Genomic DNA, 19,631 nt, shown 5'->3' on the forward strand with positions numbered 1-19,631 from the left:
TTTCTTTTATTCCTTTTTACTGACTAATCACCTGGGATATTACTTGAAGCAGCCTACTTGACTTACTGCCAATCTTTTCATTTCCTGAAAAGAAACATGATGAGCATGAGGAAAACAGCACAGGAAAGCAGAAAAAGAAAAAAAGCACAAGGAATCAAAAGAGAGAAAAGGACAGAGAAGATAAACATACACCAAGAACCACAAAGGATAAAAAAAAACCAACAAAAGATAGACCAGAGGGAACTGATTTGCCTTTGTGGGGAGTTTACTAGAATTTGTACTCTGTATTCCAAACTGGCCTTTTCCCAGTCTCTCCCATGCTGTTCTCCTTCAGTCACTCCTATGAGCTGTCTCACCTACTCACCTCACAGCAGAAATCATCTTTAGTCCTTGCAGAACACCTAAGAGGTGTGAAAAGCCTGTGCGTAGCTGGTATCAGCTGATATTGTCATATTTCTCAGCTGCCTGAGGATGTGTTAAGATCATTTCCATTCTTCACTGAAAGCTGATCAGCAGGTTGAGAAGACAACAGAGTCTGCAGATCTAAGTAAGCCCAGAAAGAGCAAACACTGCCTTTGCCTCAATATGGCAAATTTGGGAATTGATAGTAGAATGCAGGCCAGGAGAAGCGTGATCAGAAAACAAAGGAAAAGAGGGGAGACACAATTGCACAGGAGGAGGAATACATCTTTGGAGAAAGGTACTGTTTAAAAAGAGGAAGAGGCACAGAGTAGAGTTGAAAGACTGTGGAAAGTGAGAGAAAGAATAATCTAGAGCTAGTACGAGAGGAACAGGAAAACTGATCAGAGAGAAAGCTGAAAAGCTGTGAGCAACTAGGAAAAAGGAAGAGTTAGACATAGAGAAAGAAGGAAAGATGACAACAGAAAGAAAACAATGGGAAATACAGTCAGCTATTTTTTTCGTCCCTATAGAAAATATGCTTCAAATATGTCACTACAAAAGTAATACCTAAAAGTGATTGTTCATATAAATAGAAAATGGGGACAAAACTCTGGAGGGGAAGTGACTGAAATAAATAGGCATGTCCCCTTCCCTCAATGCAACAAATCCAGATGCTGGATTTGTCAAGATTTTTTTTTTTCCCAGAATGATATTATGGTTGTATGTGTGTACTAGGAAATATATGAAGCATTTCTATTCTGATTGCTTCAATACTTCTCAGTTATTACAGTTTTCACAGTAAAACCACAATGCATACAATATTGTAGTACTAAGTCCCAGTAAAATATAATTTAGGTGTTGTAGCACTATATGTATGTCACAGACTATTTTAAAATGCAGGAAACTAATTTGAAATGAGAGTATAATTAATCTAGTACTTTGCACAAATTTGTTATTATTGATTAAATAATATTACATTATTTGTCTCCATTTAATGTGGGGTGCTGAAATAAGTTCTTGAGCGTGTACTAATTTATGTCTCCTCATAGCCCATTGCTCTCTGGCAGTATCCCCATTTCTAAATGAATGGCTGGTAAGAGAGGAAGAGAGTGAAAAAGAACATAACAGTGAGATATTAAAAATTATTAATGTACCAAAGTGTATGTAGAGAGAGATGCAACAAGATTTTCAGACAGATAGATGTGTATTGGTGGATGGAAAGATGTGCGCACCCAGAAAAATTGAGGAAAGCAGTCAAATGAGAGCACATAATAAAACAAAATACTTTTCCTTCCAGGTCATGCAGGTCACTTTAAGACCATCAACTGGCAATTAGGACAATGAACTGCGTGCAGCCCACCAGCCATCTACAAAGAGGAGCACTTGGTAGCATTGTGTTCACAAAAAATGAGGTTGATTGAACAAGAGCTCATTCAAACTTTTGCGACTTAGCAAATGGGGGAGCGTGCAGAGGAAGACCATAAAAGCTTTTGTTCAAGAGACTGATTCACTCACATGCAGAATGATCACGGATTTAGCCATAAAGTAAGGGACATCAATAAGCTAAGTAGCTCCAGTTTTTTTCATTCCTTGGCAGGCGTAGATAACAGTGTTTAATTACTGACAAGAAATGGAGAAGTATAAACAAAAGGAACTGTAAAGGTTAATAAAGACTGTGTTTAGGTGCCTGCTTGTTCCAGCTGGATATTCTGTAGAGATTTGTGCAGAAACGCAGGATGTCAGAAATTACGCTAATGCTAATCCCAGCATGACATTGTGGAGCGTGCTCCAAAAACAGGTCCACGTTATGCTTGAAACATGAGCCCAGACCTCATGCTTGAGTACACCACAGAAACGCTATGTGGAGGTAAATCCATGCTTAGACATGGGGTTTTGGGAAGCCTTAAGGCACACTGGAAGAGGAGGTATCTCTTTGAACCATCCTCGGCATGCAGCTTTCTCACCCTTTCCACCACGCTGTATTTTATCTGATTTTGCAGTGAAGTTGCAATGGCTGCCATCAGCCAAATAAGTCAAACTTCAAGGCCTTTCTAGAAGAAACCCGATACCGAGCCCTGGAAGGTGAGATGTGATCACAGCAGGGGATGAGCACAAGGTACTTTCTAATAATATGGCCATACAAGTGCTGATTTACTCGCAATGTAGACACAGGAATATTTGTTCTAACGAACTCCTAGCTCATGAAGTTTCAGCATCTCTAATCTATTACTGAAGTAGGAATAGCAATGGGGAAGTGAGTAAATATAAGAAAAAGTGACATACCTGAAGCCTGTAATTTCTTTCCACTTTTTTGCTTTGTTGTATTTGTACTGAAAAAAAAAGTTCAGGAAGAAAACATTGCTCCATTGCCAACAAACTCAGGAAAAGGTGTTACCCTAGTCATATAATTATGTACCAGGATCAGTATTAAATAGGTGATATATTAATCTCTTTCTGTCCACAGTAGAAACATGTATAGCTAAATGATGTAGTAAGCCTTGTTTTGAAGTGCAGGCACACTAACACAGATATTTGAATGTTATAGACTTGCACTTACGCAGGACACATCTGAACAGAGCATACACCTGAATGCATTGCTTTGTGCCTAGGTGTAGCTTGAGAAGTGATTATGTTGAAGTCTTGTTCCTTGTTGTCATGCAGATGTTCATGTAAGTGACAGAGTTTTCATTTCCTTTTGCCATCTAACTTTTGCTTGCCCAGTTTGTGTGACACTGCTGGCAAAAAATCTGCTCCTTTTCTGCACGAGGATATATATGGCAGTGAGGAGATACAGAAAAGACAAATTTCTGGTGCCAGGACATGTTGCTGATTTTGGGCAGAAAGGAGTCTGCCTCATGCTATATGATTCCATCATACAGTGGGTGCCTAAATCAAAGCTGCCTGTATGCTGATCCTTCAGCATTCAGGGAGACCACTAGCACTTAGGGCACTGAACAGTCATGTACTTATGTTTGATTGCCCATCTTTGTGAACCCAGTGGGTGGGAGGGTGGGCAGGGGGAATGGTCTTTCAAAAGCACCTAAAACATCTGAGAAACCAAAGTTTGGATACTTGGAAAACCCACCCTGTACTATTCAGCTTCCTAATCCATTAGAGCATTAGGAAAATCACAGTAACCTTGAAAAGGTTGCAATAATGTATTTTCTGAAGACAAACGTATGGCACATTTTACTTTTCAAAGTCAGCAGCAGAAACTAAGTGTATGAGACTCTTTTTCCAAACATACATACCTAGTTTTCCGCTTTTCTGTGCTTTTGCTCTTCTTTGTATCCAGACGTTCTATATTCTTTGGCTGCATGGTGGCTTCTTGCCTGGTTGGTTTCAGGGAGCTGTAGAAGGCTTCCCCTTTCCTTCCACTCTCTTCTGTGGGACCCACTGTACCTGAGAGGGGAACTTGGTTGCAGGAGGTTTGTCTAGCAACTTCTTCCTCTGTTTTGGAGTTAGGCACATCTTGTGGGTTGTCCTTGAAGGGAAAAGGAAAGATTAACAGATTAAAGATTAACAGTAGCAACTGACAACTGACATAAAAAAGAGCTCTGCACAGAGCTATCAGCACAACTGGAACGTTGTGATAAGATCATTTCCTATATAGTGGTTCCCTATATACTGAATATTCTGCTATACAATTGTGTCAGACAGACCATCTGTAGGGAAATGTGATATACGTACCTAGAAGAGAGACTACTGTTTCTTCTACGTTATCAATTTGCTGGTGATTATTGGCCTACAGCTTTGGCTTAGGGGTGACTGTGCAGCCCATCAGGGGATAATGGGTCTCAGTGCTTAACCTCTGAGAGCTGTTTGTGGCTTTATGTCCAAGTTCTCTGCTTCTGATTGATGACCAGGACTCCTTTATCTCCAGGTTATTCTCCTCTTTTTGCTCATATTGGGAAGCTGAAAGAAGATCTTTGCTCTCCCTCCTGTCCAGATTTCGAGATTGGTCCCTACTAAAATCTTTCTAAGCTTCCTGCTTTCAAGTATCTGAGCCAGGGATACCTGTAAGCCTCTCATGTGCAGATGGCTTTCTGGCTGAACATGAAGAGAGCAGGGAGGGTGTAATAATGCAAATAAAAATCCGCACTTAAAAACTGTCAGCAGAAAAGAAAAGTCAGCAGTGAGTAACAGCCAACACTGCAAGGTATTGAAATACTGATGACTGTGTGACTGGAAAAATAAGACATCTATTCTGCAAAGAAAGATAGAGATTCTAGGTCTGGAGCATGATTTTAGTATATTGAATCACTAGTAACATCTGCTGTATATGCAGGAGTCAACATTCATGTCACACCAGCTTATGTCCAGAAGGTTGTACAAGGATCTAGTCTTTGACATCAGATAAGAGAGAAAGCAGAAAACCTAGAAGAAATGTGGCTACATAAGAACAGTTGAAGCAGGAAAGTATCAATTAAGAAATTTTATAAATCCTATACTCACTTTCTCTTAACAACCTGTGCATTCTTGACTTAACCAATATGGTTGTGGGATGTGGCTGTGCCGATTCTTCAGCCAAATCCGAGCCCTATACTTTCTGCAAATCTAATCTGAATATGCTTGTTTTTTCCCCTAGATTTTCTTCAGCCATCCCTTTAGCTCATCACTGAATTTTCTTGAAAGAATGATCTCTCACAGTTCTCTCATCTCTCCAAAATTCTATTTTTTCTAGTCCCATTGTAATTTTACTGTTGTATGTACACAGAGTTGTTCCTTCTCTCTGCTACCCACGGCCAGGGAAAAGATGGGAGCTCCTGAGTGCAGAGAAAAGATGTACATGCAGCACCTAGCATTGGCCATATGATCATGGGTTTTTTCTTCCTCCTGTGAATGTGCCTCTGCTTGGCTGAGAGCTGCGTTGGCTTAAGTGGGAAATAAAGACCCATCAGTGCCTGTGCTGACAAAATGTTGTTTGCTTGGGACTTAGCTTTAACTATTAACCATCCAAGTACCTTCCAAGTGTGACTCTAAGTTAACAGGTCCCTTCTGTGCTTTAGTGAAATTTCTGTTTGTGATATTCTCTCTAGGACCTTCTGAAGCATTTTTGCTGACACTCGCTGTTCTTTGTGTTTCTGTCTTAGCTACAGTGAGCAGCTGCCTTCTGCCTGTCTAGCTGGCTGCCCTCTGTAGCATTTCCCTCAAGAACTTTCTCTTTCTGTCCTTTGAGTGGATCAAATGCCTTTGCCCTCTTTGCTATTAGTTGTCAGCCCCTGCATGGGTCTCAGCGGTGCCATGTTTTTCCTTTTTTCAGTGGATTATGGAATTCAGCCAAAAAGACCATTTAAGAACATACTCCCAACTATGAGGGAAAACTAAACACAAGTAATATGCTATTTATTGATTTGCAAGTTTATCCGGGCTATGGTGTGCCTAGCATCCTCACTCCCATTGCTCTGAAATTCTGTAGGGAGTTTACAACTGCCGGTTGTTTTGATAAACAGAACTGTAGTTCCTTCAAAGCACACAAAAACTTTGACTTGAGAAATAGTAAAGAATGTTGGCACAAGTGATACTTTCTGATTGGTCACCTTGCACTTCTGATATCTATTTGCTAAAGACTCACGTTTTCTGATGGGTTGTTGGGGATGAGAGCTTTCTTGTGACACATGCCAAAATCCTTCCATTTTACATTGACTTCGGTATTGCTGGTATTTTCTGGGGGTTTCAGGAGAGAGATGAGCTGCAGCCACAGGTGGAATAGGTGTTGTTGCTGGTCTGGCGGGGCATAGAGCTCTAGATAATAGGAACGGCCATTTACTAATTTTAAGAGGAGGTGATGCTTATCTGTGCTGTGGACAGAGAGTTCCACAAACTTCAAGGGGAAGAACCTATAAAGAAAGGTGGAAACTCATCATTAAGCACAAGTGGAATATTCCTCTCAAAGAAGATAATGTGTCTGTTAGACCTGCAGATAGAATAAGACTAAAAGTGAGAAACTGGAATAAGAAGCTGCTGCTGAGTGGGTTTGGACACTCTTTCTTCTAGCTAGAGCCTCTAGATGACTGTGGAAGAAACTCTGGGCTGCTGTGCACAGAATGGGGGCAAAGGAAGTTGGCTTCTCTACAATGCCTTTATTCCACTACCTTATTCCCCAACAATCCCATACCATCAATCTCCCTACCAGCTTTCAGCTTCTGATATATTTACAAAAAAGTTTATTAAGTACTCATAGTCATCATCTACCTATACGCATGTGGGTAGTGTTGGCCTGAAATGATGACCTGCTTGGGGCCTAAAGGCGTGTACTTAAACTTCAGTGATTCTCCTAACTTTACTGTACTAGTGCTGGGACAAAGAGTCACTGCGAATATGAGGTCTGTTAATAAACTGACCCTTAAAACAAGGAAAACACTGCACAGAAATGGGAAATATATTCACATTTCTTATTTACTCTTCAAAGAAATATTTAACCCTTCTCAGTGCTAACTCACCTGGTAAGTGCTAGCTGTTCCATGTGGGATGGCTGCTCTGAGAGTTTCCAGAAGTTTGTTGTACTTTCCTGTGGGGACACGGGCACCTCGCGTGCTACCAGCATCGCATTGGGCATTGGTGAACAGGGGTTGGCAGCACAGATGCCGATGGTCACGCAGCTGGGTCGGTTATGGACAGAAATTGGTTCCCCTCTTCGGTTAACCTGAAGAACAACAAAAAAAGCCCTATCGACACTGACATGTGCCATATGATCTCTCAGAGAATATACTACCAACACATTTTGTGGTGTTTTGACTTGGTGACCCTAGAGCTTATATACTGGCTTGGTGAGGAGAGAGGGGAATGTGGAAAAATGAGACAGGAAAGTGTATGAAAGAAAAGAAAGGAAAGAAGTTGAATAGGATAAAGGACGACTGGAAATCACTGGCTCTTGTGTGGTCCAAATCATTTGGTATCTGATTGCCGTGGTCAGAAACCTCTTGAGTACCATTATCTTGAATTTCTCTCAGTGTAAACATGATGGAGAGGCACTCTGTTCTGGTGATTCACTGTCTTTGTCAGCATTACTGTGATGCTAATGAGACCTGGTTATGAACCAGGATCCAGCTAGGTGCTGTACAAACACAGAATGGAAGAAGATCCCAAGTAATGTATGTGTGAGACATGAAATTACAGAAAGAGCAAAATGAGAAAGGAGAAGGAGATAAGAATAAGTTGGTAAGTATGATCAAATCACATTATATACCATTGTCAAGGTTTGGTTTGGGTAGGCATCAGAGAAAAAAGTGTGTCCTAAGAAGGATTTTGAGGGAGGGCAGTGCATTAAATTTGTGGTTATCTACTAGAATCTCCTCCCAGGTATGAGAGACAGTACATAAAAAAAGATCAAAGGCTTTTCTTTTTTTCTTTTCCCTTCATTTTAATGTAAATGAGTCAGTGCTGTTGCTGTTTTCTTGGGTTGATTGGTTAGGGCAACTGCCTCCTTGATAGTAAATGAGGTCTGATAAATAAAGCAGCAATAAATCAAAAGGTACCTTGAAAAACAGAGTCTAGCTAATTAATATTCTGCATGTGTATTACCAATGCAAGACTGAATTAATCAGGGCAAGACCAAAGGATGTTGCAGTTACACAAAGTGAGGTAATGAAACCCTATGAAAATCACTGTTGAGATACATCATCCAAATAGAATTCAGATATTTTAGACACACTGTGAATGCAGTATTGTAGGTGTGTAGACTGTTGCCAGTCTTGCAGGGTTCTTCAGCCAGTGCTTAGGGTAAGCGACAGGCAGGGCAGTGATATTGCCTGTAAGGATACTAGAAGTTGTAGGTAGTGGTGGGGATTGTCTGGGAAAGGCTGGCTGCCATTTAGGCTAGGTTGAACTGACACTGATGGCTAAAAACCTTAATAAGATAGTACAGAATGTGAAATTTGCTAGAACAGTCCTAGCTATTGCTACAAGAAGGAGTAGGGGCTGACAAGGAAGGGTGAAAACAACACACTGTCCTCCTCCTCTGATTTGCAGAATTGCTGTTGCTGGGTTTCTGCCTTTAAAGCATGAGCAGAATGAGTCTATAGGAGAAGGGAAACATATCCCCATATGTGTGTAGTAAACACAGATTAAGAATAGTGAGAATAAATGAATGAAGAATACCTGTTGATCTGAGGGAGGAAAAAAGGGCCAGATATTTGGCAAGATATGCCAAATGACTTAATCTGAATGAGTTTTTACCTGGACAAACTTGCTCTCGAAGATGGGAGCATAGCTAAAAGGAGCATATTCTCCTTGGCTAAGAAGTCTCTGAAGGTCACCCATGATGGACGCCTGACTTGAACTGATGCTCTTAAAATCAAACTTGTTATTCATTTTGCCTATCCACAAAACAAAAATAAAATTTCAAGTTAAAGGGAATAGAGATAAAAAGGCTTATGTGTTATAAAACCCCTGATGATTATGAAAAGAAACAAATGATCCTTCTTGATAGTCTTTATTATACTACTAAAAAGCAGAACCTCTCCCTCCAAAACACACATTTTTAAGAATATGCAATCTCAAGTGCAAAGGGGAACTTAGCAAGACATTCTCACAGGTCTTGACTCCTCTTTCGCTATTTAAGTAAAAAGGGCCTCTGAATCCAAACACTAGTTTGCACAAGCTATTTTATACCACAGTATTTTCTTCTTGCTTATAAATTATCTTGTATATTTTTGCCACTGTTAAGATAATACTATTTTTAAAAATTGATTTATTTTTATGCGAGTATAGTGATATACTTAACAAATAACAATAGAAGCCCTTGGGCTGTTCTCAGTGCTAGATGGTGACTTCTATCTTTGCATCTCTTGGATCACATATGTTTTTGCCAGGAGTCAAGAGGAGGGTAGGACTTAAGCGATGCTCTGAAGAAGAAATTCTCCAGCGGCTGACCAGGCTGACTTTAACACAAAAGCTGGAGAATAAGTACCATAATATTGATAGAACTATTGGGGGGGGGGGGGGGGGAATCAAGCCTACTCATTAATTACATTTCATAAATCTTTATTGAACAGCTAATTTCTTTTAACCGAAGTAGATACAAAAGTCAACTATTTGTTCACAACTGCTTAGTAAGTGGCAGAATGCCAAGACGACTAGAAATACCCTGCCACTGGGTTTTTAAAAAAATAGATGTAGTAGACGTCTACTTCCTATTCGTACCTTGTTTCACTTAGTTCAATCCATTTCTTACACAGATGAGTACATCCAAGAAAAGAGAGGACACAAGCGTGCTAGTCCCTTCTTAGAAGCCCGCTGGAATTCGGCCAGCATTAGAAACCCATGACTGGCAGCATCATCAGGCACAGTCTTGATGATATGGTTTCTCTGCTTCAGTTTCCTTAAGAAGCGATGATATGAAGAGAAGCAGTACGTGAATATGTGTACATGAGGCAGCGAGTTTTGTCATAAGAGGCAGGGCAGTTTGGAAGAACTCAACCCCATCACTGCTAGCATCACAATATATCACCTGGGTTTTGCTCTCACCAGTCCTGGCAGCAACTCCATTTCTTGGTTGCACCAGGGCATAGTGGTAACAGGTAGCATGGATTGACCTGTAATACAGGCATGTTAAGGGCCTGTTAAGGACAGAGGCTTTTGTGTAGGTATTAACCATGTAGTGCAGGTTGCCAGGGAACAGCAAGAGTTGGTCTGCTCCATGAGGAATGATAAGCTGGGAGCAAGAATGACCTCTGCAGAGGCATCGACTTCAAAAATCAAGGCATAGTCCTCCAGTCCCACAGAAACCAAAGTGGGCTGAGCAGGATGGTGGTAATAGGGTCTGCTAACAGGCACAGGCAAGACAATGTGCAGAATCAGATCTAGAGTCCATCCTGAGACTCTGTTCCAGGAGTCCAGTCAGGAGCAGCAGCAGACAGGACTGTAACAGACATCCAAGAAAGTCCACCCAGGAGTCAGAGCTGGTGTTAGATACACCTATAGCCTCTCTCAAACAAGGACTAGGTGCCCAGGCCAGGGCTTAAGTGGATCTCCCAGACCCATGGGCAGGGGGTGTGGGTGAAGAACTCAGGTGAGGCTGGTCAGGGCAGTTAGGATCTATTGGTGCACTCAGGGCCCTGGCCTGAGTGTTAATGAGCCAATTTAAAATGCAGGTTGTATTCATGTGTCTTGCTCTCTGTCATGGTTTAACCCCACTCAGCAACCCAGCACCACGCAGCCGCTCGCTCACTCCCCCCTGGTGGGACGGGGGGAAGAATTAGAAGAGTAAAAGTGAGAAAACTCATGGTTTGAGATAAAGACAGTTTAATAAGTAAAGCAAAAGCTGTGCATGGAAGCAAAGCAAAACAAGGCATTCATTCCCTCCTTCCCACAGGCAGGCGGGTGCTCAGCCCTCCCCAGGAAAGCAGGGCTCCATCATGCGTAACGGTTACTTGGGAAGGGACCCACCATCACTCCCAATGTCCCCCCTTCCTTCTTCTTCCCCATATGCTGAGCATGACGTCATATGGTGTGGGACATCCCTTGGGTCAGTTGGGGTCAGCTGTCCCGGCTGTGCCCCCTCCCAGCTTCTTGTGTACCCGGCAGAGCACGGGGAGCTGAAAAAGTCCTTGACCAGTGTAAGCGCTACTCAGCAACAACTAAAACACCTCCACATTATCACCGCTGTTTCCAGCAAAACTCCAAAACACAGCCCCATACTGGCTACTACGAAGAAATTTAACTCTACCCCAGCTGAAACCAGGGCACTCTGGTTTGTAAATTTTAGCTTCTCTCTCTCCATTCTTTTGCCATAGTAACCTTTCTGATCAGCCAGGTGATGTCATAATCAATCTATCTATCGTGTTACCTCCTCTTTTTCACCTTAAGTGATAAAACTGCTGCTTCCAACTCAGCCTGGTGCTTGGGCAGGGTTCAGGCCATGACTGAACACTAGGCTGGTTGAAACAGAATTGATATTACAAAATGAGAGTTATGTTGCCTGAGAGTTTGAAGAACTGTTGTGCAATTGCCTTTGCCGGTACACAGCTTCCTTTTGGTGGGTACATATCCACCCTTGCTTAGGTAGGGCCCACAACAGGACAGCTGCTGGGCTGGCTGATAATACTATGCATTGATATAACAATGTCCAGCAGAAATCCTTTCTGCTCTTTCCACTATACAAGACAATTCTGATCCAGCATGGAAAACAACGGTGCTTTTCTTTCCCAGCTGGATTTCAGCAGTGTAATATACATGGCCAGAGAAGGATCAATAGCATTGCTCTAGCAAAACCACCACCACACCAAGCCCTTTTTCAACATTGAATTGCCTTTCCCTCTCTAGCCAATGGAAACATAACTGCAAACACCAGCACAACTGACTGACTGAGCTGGAGGAGACTGACTCCACAGTCAAGGGGTCACAGCTCTTACCTGAACCGTGGAAGGTGCAAGTCCTGTCTACCTACCCCAAACAGGTACATACGCTCAGCCCTTGTTTGGACTGTGCAGTAAGTGTGGCATGCCCATACCAAAGGAATGACAGTCTGAGCTAAGACAGTGTTAGGAAGCAGTAGAGCCACAAGGACTCTTGTAGTGCAGGATAATAACAATTTCACCCCTAAGCATTACTGTATGATGCTCTGTTGTGCCATGTGCATGTTCTGGCATGGGCAGTGCTAGCTAGGTCAGGCGCCTCTGCAACACTCATTGCCATAATGTGTTGACATGTATTTAACGTCCCAGTCTCAGGGTAATGCATCAGCTATTGCAAGACGTTGTGATCAGTTTTTTGAGACATGTTTTGTGTGGCTTTTGAGGGGGCTGAGGGGTGGGGTGAATCTGGTAGCCTGACAGAAGTGGGGCTGCTGCAGCTCCATGCCCCTAGGTCCAACCAATAATAAGGCTGAACATGTATTCCCAGTAGGTACAGCACAAAAAAATCACATACATACAGCACTCACACAAATACAGACAGCACTGATGGCCTCACCCTGTTCCCCCCTCCAGCTGATCAGGATGAAAGTCCAGTAGTGGGAAATATAGACATGTACAATCTGTATCCCTTCAGCAGCTGGGCTCAGACACTCAGTCTGGCCCATATCTGGTCCCTGGATCCCAGTCTCCCCAGCTTCTGGCACCTGGACATATAAGCCCCTGAGGGTGCAACCCCACTCCTATTGCTGATACAGCCCCCTCACTCAGACACACATGCATTGTAGTCTCTGCAGTATCTGGCTTCAGACACAGAGTCCACCTGGTAGCTGGTCCTGGATCCTTGGTCTCTCCAGGTGCCTCCCCCCCTCGAGACGCCTAGGCATGCACAGACACACACATGCACAAATGGCTCTCATATGACCCACAGACCCCATGGTCTCTCCAGTAGCCGTCTGGGACTCCCCTGGAGTAGCTAGCTCCTCCCATGGTCTTTTCTCGTCCGCACCCAGGAAAAGAGTTAGAAATGACATAAATGTCATTAAAATAAGACAGGACAGCCTGTGGTCAGGCAGGGGATGGCCAGACAAGTGTACGTTTACGCTTGACCAGCCCTTTTTTATCCCTTTAGCCTTCTACTCCTACATCTGTTCCTCCTAATCCCCTACACTCATTCCTTTCACCACTTTTGGTTCCTCTCCTAAACAACCCCTAAATCTTGTGCAATCCTAAAATGCTTTTCCCCTGCATCCCATAATGAGTCCTGCATGCCCAGGCAGTAACCTCCCATAGTCTGAAAGATAGTTGTGAGAACCCTCCCATTGCCTCATGTTGATGGGTTTCACACCTGGGCAAGGGCTGAGGCACTCCTGTGACAGCCCTAGGAGAAGCCCAGCCAGGGTGTTCCTATGAGTCCTTAACTTGGGTTCCCGCCTGCAATTGTGCACCTGTGCTTTGGTTTGTGGTGATGGTCCTTTGATGGGCTGATGGCTCCTGCCATGGGCCTGGGAGTAGCGGGCAGCGTCTTTTTCAGGTTCTCCCACCTACCACCCTCTCTGTGCCCCTTTGTGTGTGTGCATGTCATCACTCCCCTAAACAAAGGACTGTTATTTTTGTTGGGTTTTTGTTTTAATCTAACCCTAGGCACCACCTCTTAGAAAAACTCCAACAAATGGAGAAGGCAGCAGCATGACTCCTTAGCAACGCAGTCTGCCAAGAGCATATTAAATCCTGTCTTCTGCTCTGTTCTCTGGTTTTTCATAGCACATTGGTCAAATTGATTGGATTTGGCCAGCAGGGAGTAAATTACAGAAAGTTAATCATGGATGCACAGCGCAGTCTAACTATCATTTATTTAGATGGGTCCAAGTAACCTTGCATCTGCATGTGTACCTCTCCCCTCCTGAAAGACTGGCAGATAAGTAGCTCTCAGGCCATTTTTATTTTCATTATTCAATAACTTTAGTGAGGAATAGCTACCTAGCACTGACACAAAAGCCCCAACAGGCTGTGCTTGCAGAAAGGCATGGTATGCCACAAACAACCGGCTGTAATAGGTGTTGGCTCCAGTTCACTCACCTACACGTTCCTGTGAGCTAAGTGCCCTAAGTGTGGAACACGCACTTACCACGGGGCTCTGCAGAGCCACATCCCAAGACATTGCCCACCAGTCTTCATCATGAACATGCCTCTTGCAGCACCCTCATCCAAATACAAGAAACCTATAGGAAAATATTAAGCCAATTTTTTTTTTTTACTGCAGCTTCTCCGTGTATGCATGAGAATGGTCTTGTCTTAGGTGGGATTGATATCCCTAAGAAAATGGAATTTTTGGAACTGTTCACTAAAGACATAGCAATGAACTATGTGAGCCTGGCAAAACAGAAGTTGTGGGCCTGAGACAGAAACTGAGAGACAGAGGAGCACTTGTTTTACCACTATATCCTTGAGGAGAGCTAAGAGACTGATCAAAGCAAACATCCCGCCTCAGAAGCCTCTGAGAAAGGGGTGATAAAGTGTATAGTCAAGAAGGACAACTAATTGGGATGTAGATAAGAACTAAAACAAAGTATCCCAGTAGGGGAAATATCCTCGTTATAGTACTAAAAATCAGGCCCATAGGCCAGAAACTGCCCCCCTCTAGAAGTCCCTTAATCTATGAGCATGTGTGGTAAATTAAAAGTGAGTAGTTGTACTGGTACATCCAAGCGAGAAAGAAATTAACTAATTATTAGCTGAGGCATGTGAATATTAGCCATGATTGACACATTTAACTGTATAAATGCCTTGTAGTTTCTTGGTGCGGGGTGCTAGCTTTGTGGGTTACCACCTAGCACTAATCTTTGCACAAAAATGACTTAAATACCTCTGCTCTCTGTGTAGTTTGGTGTTTTGCACACCAGGCAAACCAACCCACATTTTGGGATAACAGGATTTCATAGAATCATTAAGGTTGGAATGACCTCTAAGATTGTAACCAGGGTGATGGAATTAGCCAACCATGGATGTCGCTATACTCCTTGTACAGCCCTATCCAGCTGGACATTAAGTCTGGGGACATGGAGTAGACAAATCCTTGTATTCTTTGATCTGTATTTTAGTCTCTAGATAATCATTAATGCAAATGAAACAATAGACAATGTGTTTCTGTCAGAAGAGGATGACAAAATGTGGTTCCATGTAGTGGACTGAGAAAACTGGCCAGGACTGCCAAGGTTAAGAACCAGGTAGGTAAAAGGTAATTCTGGCAGGGGGAGATCGCGACCACCGACTCACGGACCACCGACCCAAGTAACACCACCTACTCAGAAGAGAACAATGGGAGAGGACAACTGAGTCTACGCGATAATTTACATGTGAAGTGAGCAAGTTTGTGCCAATCACCAAAGAGAATAATATTGAATATGTGTGGATATAATGAATTTGTATATTTTTGGTCTATATAAATCACATGGGAAAGGTGTGTAAGGTATGCATGTTAGGTGGAGCGAGCCCCCATGCATTCGGTGCCGTGAATAAAGAATGCCTGCCTTTTAACACTACATTGGTGTTACGAGGTTTATTTCCAATTTTGGTGACAGGATCATCAAGTCCAACTGTCAACCCAACACCACCATGCCTCCTGAAGTGCCACCTAAACCATGTACCGAATTTATTAGGTCAGCTGACAGTTCTTCAAAGTGATGCAACAGCATCCTGAAATAAGAGCACAGGTGAAGAGCCTGTCAGCACCAGTGGGCGATCCAGCTGGCAATAAACCACAAGAAAAGATCAGGCATAATAAGGTAAAGTATCAATATTATAGCACAGCCATCAAGCCATCAAAGCAGGTCTTTTCACACAGTATAGAACAGATTCCTAGCTGAGGCAATAAAATGCTGTCTCTTTTATCAGATTAAATTAAAGGCAACTAAAAGGAAGATACTAATTTACCAGGACTAAGAACTGCAGATGGATTGCTCAAAATTGAGTGGAAGTGAGTAAAAATAGCTGAGGAAATGCAACACAGATAAAAATAAAATGATGCATACGAGGAAAACATTTTCTTGAACTGTTGTTACAATTACTGTTTTTAGTTTGACTGCTACCAGTTAAGAATGAGACCTTAAGGTTGTCTGTATTTTAAGATCCATAAAAACGCACCGAAGGAAAAAAAAACAAACTATTAAGAAGTAGAGAACAAGTAGGAAGCCATCATTTTGTGGTTATATGAGCTAGTGATGACTTTTGATACTGTGTGCAGTTCCAGCCTCCTTGGCTCAGACAGAATGTAGTAAAACTGAAGAGGGAGCAAAGAGGCGCAAAAGAGATGATCCAATTTACGGACCCTTGGAGGCAGAACATGACTACAAAGGGCAAGACTACAGAGATTAGGGCTCTTAATCCAGATGATGCCTAAGAGGCATCAAACAGCACTAGGAGGTGGCAGATTCAGCACGAAACAGAGGAGATGCTGCTTCACACTGTGAAAGTGTGGGACTTCTTGCCACAAACACTGTGGATGCTGGGGCAGTTTTTGGAAGATGGATCAGTATCTTCTTGCTGTGCATTATACTCTTTCTTCCTGAGCTAGCAGCTATTAGCCACTTTTTTGCAAAAGGTACATACATTTTGTTAAAAAAAATGTATCTAAAAGCACACAGGCCACACAGCGCAGGGGACCTGCTGGCATTATGTTGTCTCCTTCTCAGCAGTTTCTCAAGTAGTCCCACAGAAGCTGCCTTCTCCTGCTGGTACCAGCCACTGTCAGTGTAGGAAGCTCTGTCTGCAAACATCCAGGCTGGCTTCTCCTGACCCAGTGCCTGGTCGGCCCATGGCTGCAGAACTGGGTCCCCCTTAGTGCTCCAAACAACCCGGCTTTTCAAAATGATGAACTCACTGGTTACTTTGCCACAACAGTTAGGAAATGCTTTTGTCAGACAGGCAACAATGTGCTATGTTGCTTTATAAAGCTTTACATCTTTGATGTAAAACTCTTATTTGTCCTGCTGATCTTCTGATTTCTCTTTGGCAATGGCATCTTTTCAGACCATCTTGGGCCACAGTAAAGTCCACACAGACAATGGCAGGTACTGACAAAAGCCCCTTTGCATGCTTTCTTGTCAGTCCAGTGGGACAGGTTTTTGTGTGCCATTGTCAGAATCGTACTATGACCTTTTTTTTTTTTAAATGGAAGCAAAGGCATCTGGATATGGCTCTCAATCTGTCACTGTTCTGCCCCTACAGAAAGAGTAAATCAGGGTTTTGAGATCTTACCCTGCTGTTGTTCCTAAGGTAGTTTTACCATGGATATATACTTACCTTCCATCTTCTCTTATACTTTTCTTGAAGATACTTTTGAATTGCTGGTTATCAAGACCATGCTAGTGCATTTGCTTTCCCTGGTATGTTCAGATTATCTGTGGAGTTACTGGTGTACATGCAGGTTTTGGTTTTGCTTGTGAATTAACTCTGCAAAAATTAAGTTGGCTGCCTGTATTTTTAAACCCAAATTGGGTCCATGCAAATGCAGAAGTCTTTGCATAGGGACAGAGCATGCTGGATGTTACTGTAGAGTGCTGGGATGGAGAAAGTAATCCCAGCCAGACCAGTCTGACAACTAGAGAGCTACTGAGCATCTGTGTGTCACCCTTTTGAAGGCTTTATATTCCAAGAGCTTTGTCAGCTTGTGTGCAATATGGCATGAATGCACAGAGCAGGTCTTCATCTAATGCTGAATGCGAGTCACTAAGCCCTTTCAGAAAACATGCAACTAGCAGCACATCATGGGGCTGGAATATCTGCAAAACCCACAGGCTTTTCCTCCCCATGAATTAGCCACGAAGTGTTTGCATTTCAATCCTGAGTTTGAATCCAGCACGGGGACTCACCTTTCTGGGAGGAGACTGGGATATACTTACTAGAAAACAAAAGTCAAGTTTGAATTAAAACACAGAAGACAATCCATAAAAGAAAACACAGAAGAAACAACAATGTGGATTTTTTCACTCTGAGTAAATAGAGACAGTCAGCTGCTGGTGGGCTCATGCTGAAGGGGTGCAAATGCTGTGTCTTCTCTTTTGAAACTGGCTGGCTTTAGGAAGGTGAAGGGGTTGCCAAACCATTCAGGAGTGACAGTTATTAGAGATCATGTTCTTCATCATGAGGTTACGGGACTTAATTGCAACGTACTGACCAAATACTGCCATGGGAAACTATACCTTGTGTCTAGTCAACAGATTGTTGCTTCAGTGATCATCAGCTGCTGGGATGGTTCTCCCCACTGCAAATCCTTTTTCTTCATCAGTAGTTGTGACTTTGACGACCTTGTTAGCCCCCTCGCCTAGAAATGTCTCTGCTTTCTTTGACCATGTGCATAAATGCCCTTCCCGGTCTAACCTGTGGTACTAAAATTCAGCTTTTTCATGGGAGTAATGCCAGCTGACTTTAACTAGCTTCAGGAAGGAGACTACCATGGATAGAAAGCATTTGAACAAAGTGTTTCTTACCTGGTATTTTGGGAAATGTGTAAAATAACCTCATGAAAGAAATACTATGTTAGGAATATATTCCTGAATTTATTTGGGATAAAAGTCTATTAGAAATGTTTGGAAAGTGTCAGCATAAATGACAATTTTCATGCTTTTTTTCCTTGGTATTAAAAACTAGTTTCAATTTTCCAACTAAGGAAAAATAAAATTTTTGGCAAATTTTGTGTTTGAGCATTTCAACATCTACCCTCTTCCATCTTATTCTTAGCTTCCTGTCAGGTAAGAGGAAGAGTATAAGAGTCATTACATGTCAGCCCAGTCTACTGCTTGATAATGTAACCTGAATCGGGCTCTGACTCCTCACTTGACAGGGAAGTAAGTACAAAGCTATATATCCAACCATACAACTAAACATAGCCAAGAAGGAGGCGCCGTCTTTAAAACAGCTATTGAACTTGACTGCTGATGAATCTTTAAGCACTTCCTGGGGTGTGTCTCCAGCATTAACCAATACTCACAGCTTTTTGCTATCTGGCCCTTACTTGTCTTGTCTTTGTCAACTGAAAATACAGGTACCTGGAAACACCTCAGTGTTTCCTGGAAACACCTCATGTAAGAAAACAAAGTTGTGATACATTTCTTTTGTTTGAGGTAATGTATATTTTCGTTATCTACCACAAAACCTCACAGTTTGGGTGACAGTGCTATTTTTGAGAAGCTGAGTATTAGAACATAATAGCGGGCCACAGGAAGTGCTGGGCCATCTTAGCCTGGCATCTGCTTTCCAAAATAACATGTCCCACTAAAGCCTCAGCTCTCAGACATAGTTCCTGCCCTGCAAGTGCTGGCAGAGGTGTCAGCCTGAAGAGCTTCCCTGAGCAGGACTTGAGGCAGGCCCCGAACACCGCTGCCATACGAAGGCAACGAGGCTTGCATGCACCAGCCTAATACTGACAGTCTTGGAACCAAGGCAACTGGAAGGAAAAGGTGGATCCAGTCACCATACTAGGCACTTCCGTGGTCACTGCAGGGTACGTGCAGACTGTCTGTGCCCTGAAGATCATCTTTAAAGGGCATGAGGCAAGCAGCACGTCTCAAGGACTGAGATGTGTCAAAGAAGACAACTGTAGGCACTTGGTGCAGGGCAGCAAGCTGGGGGGACAAAGAACCTGCAGGGTGATTCCAGTTGCACCTTGTCCTTAAGCAGTATCCATGTTGTAATATGTTTTAAATGCAACCCTTCAGCTCAAGAATCAAAAAGGCTAAAGATTCCACATTAATTAGTAATCTCTGGAGTCATACAGAGCTGTAATAACCACCTACAGATTAAAGACATTTAATGTTTAGAATATTTTAATATCAAGATAGCACTAGCATTGTAATTTCTGTAATTAAAGTCTTGAAA

Source organism: Phalacrocorax aristotelis, chromosome 9 (assembly GCF_949628215.1).
Source record: "Phalacrocorax aristotelis chromosome 9, bGulAri2.1, whole genome shotgun sequence".
NCBI classification, from domain to species: Eukaryota; Metazoa; Chordata; class Aves; order Suliformes; family Phalacrocoracidae; genus Phalacrocorax; species Phalacrocorax aristotelis.